Source organism: Chlamydotis macqueenii, chromosome 15 (assembly GCF_036417535.1).
Source record: "Chlamydotis macqueenii isolate bChlMac1 chromosome 15, bChlMac1.mat, whole genome shotgun sequence".
NCBI lineage: Eukaryota > Metazoa > Chordata > Aves > Otidiformes > Otididae > Chlamydotis > Chlamydotis macqueenii.
This window is the reverse complement of record NC_141570.1, coordinates 16692253-16705638: the sequence shown is the minus strand read 5'-3', so window position 1 is coordinate 16705638 and position 13386 is coordinate 16692253.

Here is a 13386-nt window from a genome sequence, read left to right as displayed (position 1 = left end):
CGTCCTTGCTGATGACTCATGTCTGGAGGTTGGTACATTTGCAACCTGTCAGAGGATGTACTAGACATGAAAAGTAGGGAAAAGAAGTCTAGTGACAGCAAAACTCCTCTTTAGGTTGCTCGACTTTTTTAGTTCTACTCAATGAAACTTTTGCAAACATTTCCCACTGGCTTTTTTTTTCCCTCTCATGCTGCGTTTTCCATTACTTTTAAAGTTGCCATGTATTTTGAGGTATCACTCTGAATTACTCTTTGAACTACCATGTTTATTATACATCAGTGTATCCAAAGGACTTCTATTGAGTTTACAGATGGAAACATTTCCCTTTTTCTTTTTTCCTTTTGCAGTTTCCTCCTAAAAAAGTGCCGGCCCCAAAAGCATATGCTAGAGCTTCTTTTATTATCCTTTAAAGTACAGCAAGATGTACAACATGGATACATCTATTACCCCTCCTACAGTATAGAAGATGCTGAAGGTCAAACGCAACATTGCTTTCACCTCTACAACCCCCTTCAGAAGCATTAGCATAGGGCAGACCACTGTGAAGATAAAGTTATACCCTGAGAGAGCTAATAAAGCAATGAAAATCATGGAGAATACTAACATCACAGTTCTGCAAATGTTTATATTCAAGACTGGTGTTCATACTCAAACCGCTAATCCCAGGATTTTCGAAGATGTTTGAAGGAGGGAGGTACCTAATTCCTTTTGACAATAGGATTGAGGAACCGAGTCCCTTGGTCGATGGTTTTATTTAATGTGTCACCTGAAACACCCGCAGGTACAGCCCAATAAACAAGGAAAACCACTTCACACAGCCATTCTTAGTTAGGGAGATAGGTATATTCCAAAGGGATTAACTGGTCTGTGATCTGTTGCCAAAGCCGGTATCATACACAGTGCATACCGTGCTGAGTACGCTGTCGATTGGTGACCATAAATATCTGGTGTAATAAGGGAGATACAGTCAGTTATACAGCTGGGATAGCAATAGAAGGGCACATTCACTGAAAAAAAAATCAATTTTAATTAGGAAGACAATTATATTTTCTCCCAAAGGTTGCCAAAGTCTCAAGATTTATCTTTAAGGTGATGGAGAAGTAATCTTTTGGCATTCTATATCTACTGGGTAGCACTGAACTGTGGAAATATTTCAGGTCCAAGGGAAGACCATAAGGTCCCTCAAGGTCTTATAACCCAAGGCAATAAAAATCACTGGCACATCATTAGCCTGGCCCCTGCAACAGCAGCTTATGATTATATCCTTTGATTTCTCCAAGCAAACATTTGTTCAGCTTATTCTCAAACTACATAGCAGTGACTGGGCCTACACTGCTGCCTTCATTCCTATTTATAGCTGAGCTTACTGCAAGTAGATAGCCCTAGGTTAGCTACCATCTCCCCTTAAAACAAGGACAAACTAGAACAACTCTCAAATGGAAATCAGCTGCCTAGCCACTGTAAGTTACTTTGTTTGGGACTTATTATTAAGGAATTTTCTTTGAGTGGCTGAGAAAAAAAAGCTAACCAGAAATATATCTGGAGCAGTAACCAGTTGTTGCCAAGCCTTTCCATTTTAATGAGGAAATGTTGTAGGACATGGGACAGTAGGTAGTTGCTGAACATTTCTAGATGTTGATGCTTGCCTTCCCTCTACAGCCAGTTCCTGTTTTCTCTGCTCTAAGTTTCATATCTGTGCTCCTCCATGATTTCTCACTTTGCATCTCAGATAAATGTAAACAGCTCCTACAGCTTCATGCTTCTTCAGATCATTCCTCAACACTTACCTTTGTCAGGGTAACCCACTAGAGCGGCTTTGTCAGTGCAATAAAGTAGCCTGCAAATAGCAACCAGTCTCATTTTGTCTTCTCCTCCTTGACTACCTGCAAGTACAATACCCTATACGTAACTAACAAAGCTGTTCCAATAAGTTCAGGATCATTGGGTACATTCTCATCCTTACCCATTTGCTACAGCCTTCACACTGTAAGCCTGCCAGGACAGATTTGTCTCTTTCTTTTTGTGCATTTTTTTTTTTTTTTTTTTTTTTGCACAGTACACTGCATCCCATGGTGCAAAAACTTTCATATTGCTGTGCCAACTTTGTCTCATAAGGGAACAAATACAAATTCCAGACAAACTACTGAAAAACGGCAATTGGCCAGAAGAGACTCATCAGTCTATTTTGATGAACACCACCATTTGTAATAAAAAAGATGAGCACTGGCTCTTCCGAAGCACTACTGGAAAAAGATCTGTCAAACTGTTGCCAGCATTCACATCTTCCTCTTCTCTCTACAACAGATTTCTATTACAAACTTCAAACATATTCTGCTCTGAAAACACCCCATTGATGTCAAGATGTCTTCAGCATATAAAACAAGTGCAGGATATATAAGAGAGAGGCACAGCATGGCTCTGGAGCTTTGCATATTCTTGCAGCAGTGTTCTACTTTTTGAGATGTTGGAATTGCCAACGAGTGGCCCAAACCTGCAGGACCTTCCAGGCTGCTCAATCTGCAATTTTTACATCTCTTATTTCCTCTCTGAAATATATCCTGTTATATATTACCATGGTGATACTGCTATGGTTTTCTTTCAAATTGCAGCCACATGTAAGAAGAAGCTTTCTGAAACAATAAAATATTCCTGTGGCTTTTTAACACCACAGCAATTTTAAGCTGTGCAATGCATACTACTCTACCTACTTATCTCCCAAAACCGTGAATGCCTTCTTGTCCAGCTGCACAAATTTGATCCTGAAATGTGCAAACTATTAGTATTTCAGGAGTGCCAAAAACTCCTTACCTTCCACTTTCACAACTAGAGTGGCTCAGCACCCCGAAATCTGTGATCTGTGTTTATGCAATTTGAAGGCCCAGCCTTGAAGAACATTCTTGTGCCCTTTGTGAGGCCTTTGACTAGTTTCAAACCTAACAGTCTTCAGTAAGTATAATGCAGTACACAGTAATATTGATCAAATATATACAAGCAATTAATATCAGTCTGAATTTTCACAAGCTAAAAAATAAAGCTCAAGACTAAGAATGAAAATATCGGAGTTCTGTTTCTGTCTTAGTGACCTTGGAGTGGCCAAAGTGGTGAGAAAGTTGTGGAAGTAAACCCATGGAGGGAACTCAGACTTCACAAGGTCTCATTTCAGTTGTAAATAAAAAACATGCTTTTTCTTTTCTGTAAAACACTAGAACAAGCCCTTTTAAAATGGCCTTTTATCATTAAAAATGCTGGAAAGCTTTCCGATTAAATGCGATTACATTCAGGGGTGTTTTTATTATGTGATTTCCACAAACAAACTTGAGAGTAAAATTCAATTTAATTTCAGGAAGCAATGAGAGAGGGTAAATTTAATAGGAACATATTGTTCCAGGCATGCTCGATGCCAGCCTGCAGACCTTGAGGAAAGCCAGCCATCTGAGAGCAGCAGGGAAGGGAATGAGAGAGACAGAGGGAGGTAAAGAACAAGAAGGAGGGGGAGGAGAGCACAGAGAAAGTAACAGATACGAGAGGAAAGCTCCTGTCAGACTTTTCCGTGATGAGAAAGAGTTGAGCACTGTGGGAGAAAGAGATATGAGGGAGACTCTGAGCTGACTGTGTATAAAATAAAAACCCAGTGCATACAGCACAAGTCCAAGATGCTATCCAACTTTCACAAAGTCAAGGGAAAGACTCCTCTGATTTCTCTGGTGGCATTGCCTTGAGCCGTCAGTAAGCAAAACCCAGGGTCTGTCCCTCTCCTCTCCGGGCCTAATGATAGGAAACGGCTGTTGAACAGAGAATGACTCAGTCTGATCCTTCTGACCAAAGCCATCAAAAAACGGCGAGAGGGGCTCCCCAGGAATTAACCAGAGGTTGCTTTTAACCCCATGGGTGCTCCCCACGCTGTGCTGGCACACCCCAACCAAGTAGTGGAAGGGGAGGCAGCAGGATACGGCTGAGCAGCCCTAACCAATAATTCTTTCTAGGGCAGGCTGTAAGATTTCAAGGCCTTTTTAACAGAACAATCTCTTTCAAGAGCTTTTCAGCAAGTTCAGGTGAAAAGACAAAAATAATAATTCCTCTAAGCCCTCTTAGGAGAGACACCAGCTTGTAAAAAGAGCTTCAGCCCATCAGCTAACCATCTTGTTGCTGTTTTTCTGTCCTTCCTCCCTCTGACTCCTGTTTTCTGCTCATTTTGTTTACTGGACCAGACTGTAGGATCTCTGGAACAAAAACTGCGGCACCGCGTACGACAATACACAACATGCATGTTTGGTTTTAACAACACTGCTAATGAGAATATTGAGAAGAAAGGCTTCACTCTAATGATTCCTGAAACTTAGCTGAAACCTCTGGGATGCAGGATGTTCTGATCTACAGACAAAGGATGGGAACGCATTTTGCCAGGTATACACCAACCGAGCACTCTTCCTGTAAATATCAGTTGGTATGGCAGTATATAAACTGAATTCCTAAGCGTGAGAAAGGGCTCTGTGCTTAAGGCAGTTAGTTTGTGTCTACACAGCAGTGAGGGGCTAGCTTGTAAGACAATCTGGAGGCAGGATTTCTTTGCATTAAATCTTAGCTCTCACATCTTCTCCGTATGTGAACTTTGGCAGATAATTTAAATCTAAGATACGCCGCTTCTACTCGTACCATTGTTTATTATTCCAGTCATCCAAATCAGACACTTATCAAGGTTATAGAGCCCTCTCTTTCTCAGAAATGGTTTTGGTAAAAGGCTTGCATGAAAATCTGACTTCTCCATATGATAGTGAAGATCAACCAAATTTTGTAACAGCAGCAGATCTATAAACAATATATTCTTTAAACGTATGTTTATTTAACTGGCTGGGAATTTCAGGCAGCTTTAGTTTCTTTTGAAAATGCCTTCTTTAAGGAAGGGAACTCTCAATGCAGAACTGGTTTTCTATTAACACGTTCTCAGTCGCTCCGTGGTTATCCTATGATGTACAATGATTTATGAACACAGATAGGATTAACTCTGACCTTGTGAAAACCAGAAACTTCCCTGTTCCTTTTCTCCTCACCTGAATAACTTACTGGACCCCTTAAACAAATTAAAGAAATAAGTGAGAGTGACTGAAAACACCGCTGGACTATTTAAGTAAGCCGCAGAGAACTACACAGCATAATTTATTCTTGTGAGAAACATAATGATCACCCAACAAGTTTGGTTAGGAAGGTGGTTTATCAGGCCACCTTGATACACTAGGGCAAGAAAATACACAGAACACCTACTGATGATGGATTGCAAGATATATTAATACCGAAAAGGATTGAGATTTACTTTCAATAGTAGATTAAGGTGCTTCAACGCAGCCAGGACTAGTTCTTTTAAAACAAGAGGGACCAAGTTTCTTCTAGATAAGGACTTAATTTTTATTGAAAACCTACCACCTTCAAACTGCTCGAAAGTTGAAGCACTATAAAACTGTCAAATAACACCATTATTAAAAGCTTTATTTGACAAATCTTCCACTGCTGGGATAACTTGTATGTTTGCCTTCTCTCTCACATGAAATAAAATCATTCACTTATGCAAACTGCTGACAGGAACGGAAACAAATGGGGTTCTCAGCACAGGGTGAAACACACTATCCCCTTTCTGCAGCTTAATGGAAACCAGAGTTATTCATAAATCATAAGGCACTCAGACTGGAGAGCTGCTCTGCTGCTTGTTGCACAATACGTTGGGAAATGTTTGGGATGGGCTCACGGGAAGCTCTATAAAGAGGAGCTAGCAATTTTTCAGAAGTAGCCTAGACGTAGAAAACATCTGCATGAAACTGTTCAAGGGGAAGAAAAGCGACTGAAAAATATCTGACAACCAAATCTAGGATTTATTTTAAACTCCTTATAATAAGAAAGGGTTAGTTGCTCTGCTAGATGGTCTGATAGTTAGCCTTTTATCTGTGACCACTGACCTTTTGCCAGCACTTCCTATCGATTCATAGATTTTTAAGGCCAATAAGGACCTTTGTAGTTTTCTAGGCTGACCTCCATATTAGTAGTAGCCTGTGTGAGCTTTCTCTCCTGAGCATCAACTTAGAGCAATCAGGTATGAGCAGCTGATGGATAAATACCTGACAGTATACCTCCTGTTTAGGAAAGATTGACTTGCAAGTGGGTCACAAGCATTTGAGAAATTTATCAGCTTCAAACTTCTTTGAAATACTCCCAGACTTCAGGAACCTCTGCATCTGGAAATGCCTGGGGAAGTTTCTTGTTGCTTCCCTTTTTAAACAAAAGCCTTTAAATAAATAAAGAATAACTTAAGATTCCTAGCTAGCCCCCCAGAAAAACTGCGGGATGTGCCTTGTTAGGTAAGTAGGCAAATTCCTTTCTTGGGAGACCTCCCCAAACACCACATCTTCCAGTACGGACTTTGCCATTGCTGAGAGCTGCCTCCTCTAGTGACTGATTTCATCATGCTTTTGAGTGTTCTGTTGTTGTTGGGACAGCCCTCACGGGATGTGAAAAATCCTGGTGATTCTTAAGTAGATGTGGCTCAACTTCCGGTGGTGCTGACACCTGTAAGCCGGAGCAGTGAGAAACAAGGGACCCCACTGGGCTCTGGGGAGCCTCCCACCTCAACAGGCAAAGGGAGGGTGAGGGCAGAAGAAATAAAGACTTTTTCAAATCAGGTTATATTCTGAATGGGATTTTGTAAAGAATTTGGAACTAGCAGTGTTTTGTTCAAAAAATTAACAAAAATTTGTTTTCTGTGTTGTCACATAAAGAGCAGGGAAAAAACCTATCAATACAGGGTGGAGGGGGATCTGAGCTGAATCACGCTTGGCAAAGTGAGGCTTAAGTCCAGCTGAGCAGTTGCAAGAGCACGAAAGCTCTAACACACCTTCTGTAATGAATTCTGTCAATCAGAGCAGAAAGTCCTGCTTGCAGTTAACGTTCCCTGAATATTTTCCCCATCTATTTTAAACTGTGAAGTCTGGACCACTCCTTGGAGATCTAGGAAACATTCTGCCTATCAAAAACATTGGGCACAAGTAATAAAACAGTGGCAATAATAAAATTACATTTTCAGGGCCCTGAGATAAACTGACAGCATCTCACAAACCTTTGCCGTGTTCTACTGCTACATCACTCGTACAGTGTGAGTCCATTGTTTAATACATTGAGCTTTAAGATTTATAATTGATAAATTTCTTACCAAATAACACATCTTTGCTTTTTCCTTCCTTGTAACATGCCATTCTGGTTCTGGCTGTACAGGATTAGCTTCAATGCCTGTCATCAATTAGTAAACTAAGTTTTATTTTTGCTCTGCATTGCATCTCTAAATAAAAAGAGTTGCTTTCCATTTATCCCAGATTTAGTGAGTCTTGCAGTTTTGATAATATAAATCACATCTCAGGTCAGAAGACACTTTGAGTTTGATTTAGCAGGGAAACGCGTAGATGCTTGTAAACACTACCCATCCATGAAAGAAGAGAGCTTGTGAGACAGAGTCTGCAGTTTTTCCAGCATGACCAGAAGGGTTAATGGGTGATTCTGGGCAGCTTAACACACGCTTCTCTGCAGTGTTTCATGAAACAACCTACATCCATGCTTTTCTCCTTCCCGACAAACTGGTTCCCCTAAGCTTAAATTCTCTTTCTCAGAATTTACTAACACAACTTCTGCTCCAGGAACCGACTCAATGTAATACAAGTGATTATTTCCCTTTTAATATTAACAGTTTATTAAAGAGCGGGGCAACTTAGGGAATGGACTGTCTGATTTGCAAGTTTGACCACAAAAAGGGAACATCACTAAAATAAAAATGTAGAAGGTCTATTACTCATCCTGATAAAAACAGATACCAATCTGATTTTTTAAATTACAATAGCATTTTGAAGCACTAGGTGAAACCAAGCTCTGTATGGTGGCTATATTGCAGGTATACTACTGCCTCTGAAATGGTGCAGAAGTTACAGTAGAAAAGACAGAGTGTAAAATCGGGGTGGGAGGGAAGGAAAACTGAGGTGCAAAGGGCTGAAATAAATAGTCAAAGGCAAGGACAATAAAACCACGAGATCACAGGTGTCCTGAGCTCTACCACTATCTGTGAGTCATCCTGTTTCACAAATCATTGAGGAAGTTGATGAAATTCATAGACTCTTAAAAAGACACTGAATTTATTGGCATAATATTCTCCAAATATTGCTTAGGAGAGAATATTTTGCCTCAAATTGCTATTAATTTTATGTCTCTTCTGGAATGCTTATAGCCTGTTTGCTTTCCCTTTGAAGCAGAGCTACCTTTTCTTGCCTCCTCTATTCCCTTGCCACATTTACCTCTCAGAATTACTGGGAGCCCCTAAAATCTTACTTGTTTATTGCTGCTTCCCTGTAGTTTCACCTTTCAGTGCAAGCCTGAAAGGACTTAGTAGTTTTCCTATAAGTTAGGCAGCCTTCTTTGAAAAACACTAAGAATGGTGTCCTCTACTCAGTCAGTAATTTCAACTCTGGCATGCTCAGGAGCCCTCATCTGGTGGGTGATCTTGTTTTATGCTTTTGGTCCGTGCTTTTGAAATATATGTGTGTGTGCATGTAAGAGAGGGAGAGTGAAGGAGGAAAGGGGAAAGAAGGGATGAAAAATATATTCAGACATCAAACTCCATTATTTTAATGGACCTTTCCAACCTAAAGCATCAGATAAAAATAAACAATGACGATAGAGAAAATGAACATGAGAGGCAGAAACACTTTTTGCAATAAAATGTTCTTCACAGAAAGTCTTACTGCAGCAACTGAATATTTCATTCTTTCATTTATTCCAGACCCATGAGCTCTGAAGACTGCAGCACTTTAGGTGCTTTCTTTTCTACTTTTTGTTGACTTTAATTGAGCTCATCCAGAAGGCTAATGTGCTCCTTTATCTTGCACGTGTGCCTGCACTGGGGTAAGAGCTAACAGAAAACCTCCTCCTCCACCTAATGAGACAATCAGGTGTCCCTCAGCAGGGACTGCAGCTCTTGCCCCAGGGTGTGTGGCCAGGACCTGTCTCATCAGGCTGGCTGGCAGGTGGCTATAAGGAGGCTATAGCGCAATTACAGAACTCTTTTCTGGAGGACCATAAGGAGTGTGGCTGGGATTCCTACCATGAGCTACTGAGTGATTTTGCCTGAGGTACTCCATTGCTTATCACAAGTACAGTCAAGCTTGTAAAGAATATAGATTTCCTTAGCCTGACAACAGAGGCGAAGTGGTAGTAGGGGCTTGGGGAGGGAGATGAGAAAGTGTTAGAGTAGTGGCACTTTCAAGAAGCAGAAACTTAGCACAATTTACTATGGTGCTTCATGATGACTGACTGAAAATTCTTACTCAAATATAATATCACATAAAAAGAAAAACTTGTAATAGTTACAACACTTCTGGAATCCCTGTGCCAGATTTTTCTCAAGTGTTGAATAACTTAAATTGGAAAACCAGGTAAGCAGATTCTACAGGTAATCAGCATTGCCAAAACCCACAGACTACAACAGCTGAAATACTGCAGCACAAAGTCCAAATTCCAGAAAAATGTTTGTTTCACAAATAACATTACAACTGGTACCTCTAAAGAAACAGAGTGAATATTTGTGCAGAAGTATGTTCAGAGTTGTATGTGTGAAATAACAAAAAATCATTGTACAGAGCAAAAGGAACTGATCCTTTTCTGCTGGGCTTGCATTCAGTATAGCATCTGAATGCCTTTGAAGATACACTCAACCTCCATTTCAACCCTGGAGCCCACTGTGGTCCTTGGGCTATAACAGAACCCAGCACAGGACGCTGGTATAATCAGAAATAAGATGAATATTTTAGCACTAATAGCACAAAAGACAGCTTGAGTAACAATTCTGAAGTGACAGCTTCTCATCTGGGTGGGTCTGACAAAGTGCACATCCCTGGTCATGCTAAAAGGTGTATTTTCCCTCCTGCTACATAACTGGGGAGGCATCTGTCCCCAGTTGAAAGCTGGACACACTTCCCAGCAATCAAAGGTTGATACCTGCATACCAAAGATCTGAACCTTGGTGGGAGAGGATTAAGCTTTAAATAAGGAGATTTTGCAAAGCCATCTTTCTCATGTTATAATTCTTCCATGCAGAGTGGCAAAGTGGGGTCTGATGTAACAGAAAATACCCTTGAGCACGCTACCAGCTTTTTGGTCCTGACTACAGCACAACTGTATTGAACAGAACTCATCCAGGCTCTGGTCTACTAGAGAACACATAATATCCCAATGCAAAGGAACAGGAAGCATGGGTAAAGGAAAGTAAAAAGAAAAGGAAGGGAGGAAAAAAAAAAAAAAAAAAAGAGATTGGTCTTAGATTCTTATTTTCTGCAGTAGAGAAAGTGGAATTTGTCAGTCATATTTCAATACATATTTCTGATTTAAAAGCAAAAAATGTATAAAAATACTATCAATGCAAAATCCTAGAAATATTTCTTTCTGTCAGCAGATACACAATATTGATATTTCCTTTTTCTTTTTAGCTACTAAGTACATAAATGCTGCTTGTCAGTAATATGCCCCTCAGCACAAAAAGAAAGCACCATCTGCATCCCAAAGAGCTAACAGCCAGACATACATTTCTGTGGCATACGGTCACCATCATGAGCACGCTTTTGCGTGTTAGCAGTTAAACATTTACACATACAGCAAGGAGAAATCAGTGAACTTAAAATGTTAGCATAATGCAGCAAAAGAAGCTCACGATTTTAGTGGGCATCTGTCAAGGGTGTCCTCCACTGCTCAGGAAGGCCACCCTACAGTTAGTTACGAAAGGATCAACATGGTACTGTTTCAGAATGAATTTCACCTGTAAAACAACTCTACAGATGCTACCATTGTAGCATCCACTCTGCTTCACCGGTCAGGATTTTATTCTAGCATTTCCCTGCCTGAGACTCTAATACCCAGATAAATGGTTTGAGTCAAACCATTCCCGCACGAGCCAATGCCTGTTTGGTTCTCATGTTAGTAATAAGACCAGGAGCTCCACTGGAGCAAAGCACTCCTGGTTGCCCACATTTTAAGCACCATGTCAACTGCACTTCCTCACAGCAGGCTGTACTGCCAGCACTAATGGACCATCTCTGCGAGCGCTCCCGTCACCGCTTGTACCACTGGAACTGCCATGATGTTAACAAGGATGAGAGTTTTGAGGGCACGCACAGAATTTTACCAGCTGGATAAAGCTTTACTGAAGATTTTCAGCCCTTGTGTCCCTCCTGTGTTGATTTTGAGAAAGAACGCCAGCCGTTCATGTTCAACGCTGTGCATGAGGATTTGAACCTAAGAACACTCCTGCCTTTGTGCTTGGACTGCTAAGCCATCAGCTTCTACCAAAGAACAAAGAAAATGAATATGATGGAGATATTCAGCAGGTCAGCAATATCTTTGAAGAGAGGGATTTAACTTAGACATTAATCAGTATATAATTGCTTACGTAGCATGCCTTTCTTCACTATTAATGATTTAACATGATGATTTACCAAGGCACTAAGAGAATGCCTGGGTGGAAGGAAAAAAAAAAAGGACAGAAATACAGCCTGTGGTATTCCCTGCCAGAGAATGAATCTACCCGTGCAGGAGTGTCAATTTGATAATGAAAGATAAAATGTATGGTGAGCCCAGGAGGGTACTTTACATATTGCTATGAATAATGCTGCTGCTCTCTCTGCCCATTAGACTGGATCAGCTTCTTGCAGACCCAGACAAAAAAAAAATGGCAACTCCACTTCATTCACAGAAATTGTTATTCACTCAGGATACCATTTCCAATGAGCAATTTCTTGTCTAGACTTGTGCTAGTGAAAAAAAGTGAAATCAAATCAAACGCCAGGTGAAAATAAGACTTCAATATTCCAAGGTTTCCTCTTTTAATATTAACATCAGAACTCTAATGACTGCTCTTCCTAGCAATTACTCTGTTGCTAGTTTGGCTGAAAAATAGAGGTTAGCACAAATTTACCAGATCTAATGAAAGAAATTTTCCTTTTAAACAAGATATTTTATCTGTTGAAACTATTTTAACCCATAAGAGTGGTTTTCAAGTGGTTTACTCATAGGCATCTAAGGATTATTTTGTAAGGAATCTGTAAAAGGAAATCAAGAAACTCAAGCCTACTATGAGTAGGTTTAAATTTCCTTACAGGGTTAAGGATCTCCAGACAACAAAGTTTTTATAAACCATATATAAAAAAAATGTTTGAAAAAACTTCGATCTATGAAAATATCATGTACAAAATATGCTGTTAAATCTGCTGGTTATTTAACAGTGGGATAGGGAGTTTATTGTCTTCTGGGAAAAAGGCATCAGAACTACCAATTAGCATTCTGAAATGCTGTGGTAAGACTTAAAATACATAATTTAAAGAAAGCCATGAGAAAAAAAAACATTTTAAAGATGTATCATTTGTATAAAGATGAAATTCTAAATCTGTGAAAATCTGCACCTTATTTGACATTAGATTCATATTGAAAACAATGATGCTCAATGACAGTTTGAATTTTTCTGTCACAAGCACAAATGACAATCCTGCCTCCCCCTTTCTAAAAAGCAGAACAGGAGCGGCAATAACAATGTCGAGTAACATTTTTATTGAGTGAAAGGGAATTCACTCAATTTTTTTATTTGTATATATGTAATTACACTGGCCATAAACTCTGTGTTCCCATAATCCACGTCAAACTTCTATTTCATTTTGTAATTAAACACATAAGCTTGGATTATGTTTTTGTGATTCACGTCCTCAAAAAAAAACCCCAAAGAAATACCAAATAACAAACTCTAAACAACCCCCCAAACCATCTACCATCCAAAATCATCTTCATATTTAGACTGAAGTATAACTGTACAGGCATCTCTGTGAAAATGTGGTTCTCCTTCTTATAAAATTTTAATCTTAAACATCATACCGACACAGTGGATTGCAGAAGAGTCACTATCTCCAAGCTCCTTTGCTTGCAAATTTGCATTCTGCACATTTATGGATTAACCACAAAATTCTAAAGCAAATGGGGCAGAATTGTTTATAATGAACTAAGCTGTTGTAACATCCTCCTGTAGGTAGGCACAAAACACTGTAGGAATTAATGGATCCAAAAATTGTGAGCATGAGGCAGTAGGTGTTTCATACCATCTCAATTATCCATGGTCCAGCTTCTGATCAGTGGAGTAGGACAAATTGTGTGTGGGTTATTTTCCTCAAAGCCAATTAGCTTTTCATTCCTAACAGTAGAATTATTCTAAGTACCCGCTACTGTGTTTATGGACTTAGTATGAAACCACTAACCAACATAAAGTTGGGACTGATAGACTTGATGCAGAAGAGCCTATAAAGCTGCACTGTCCCATCAAGAGTGAGGTTG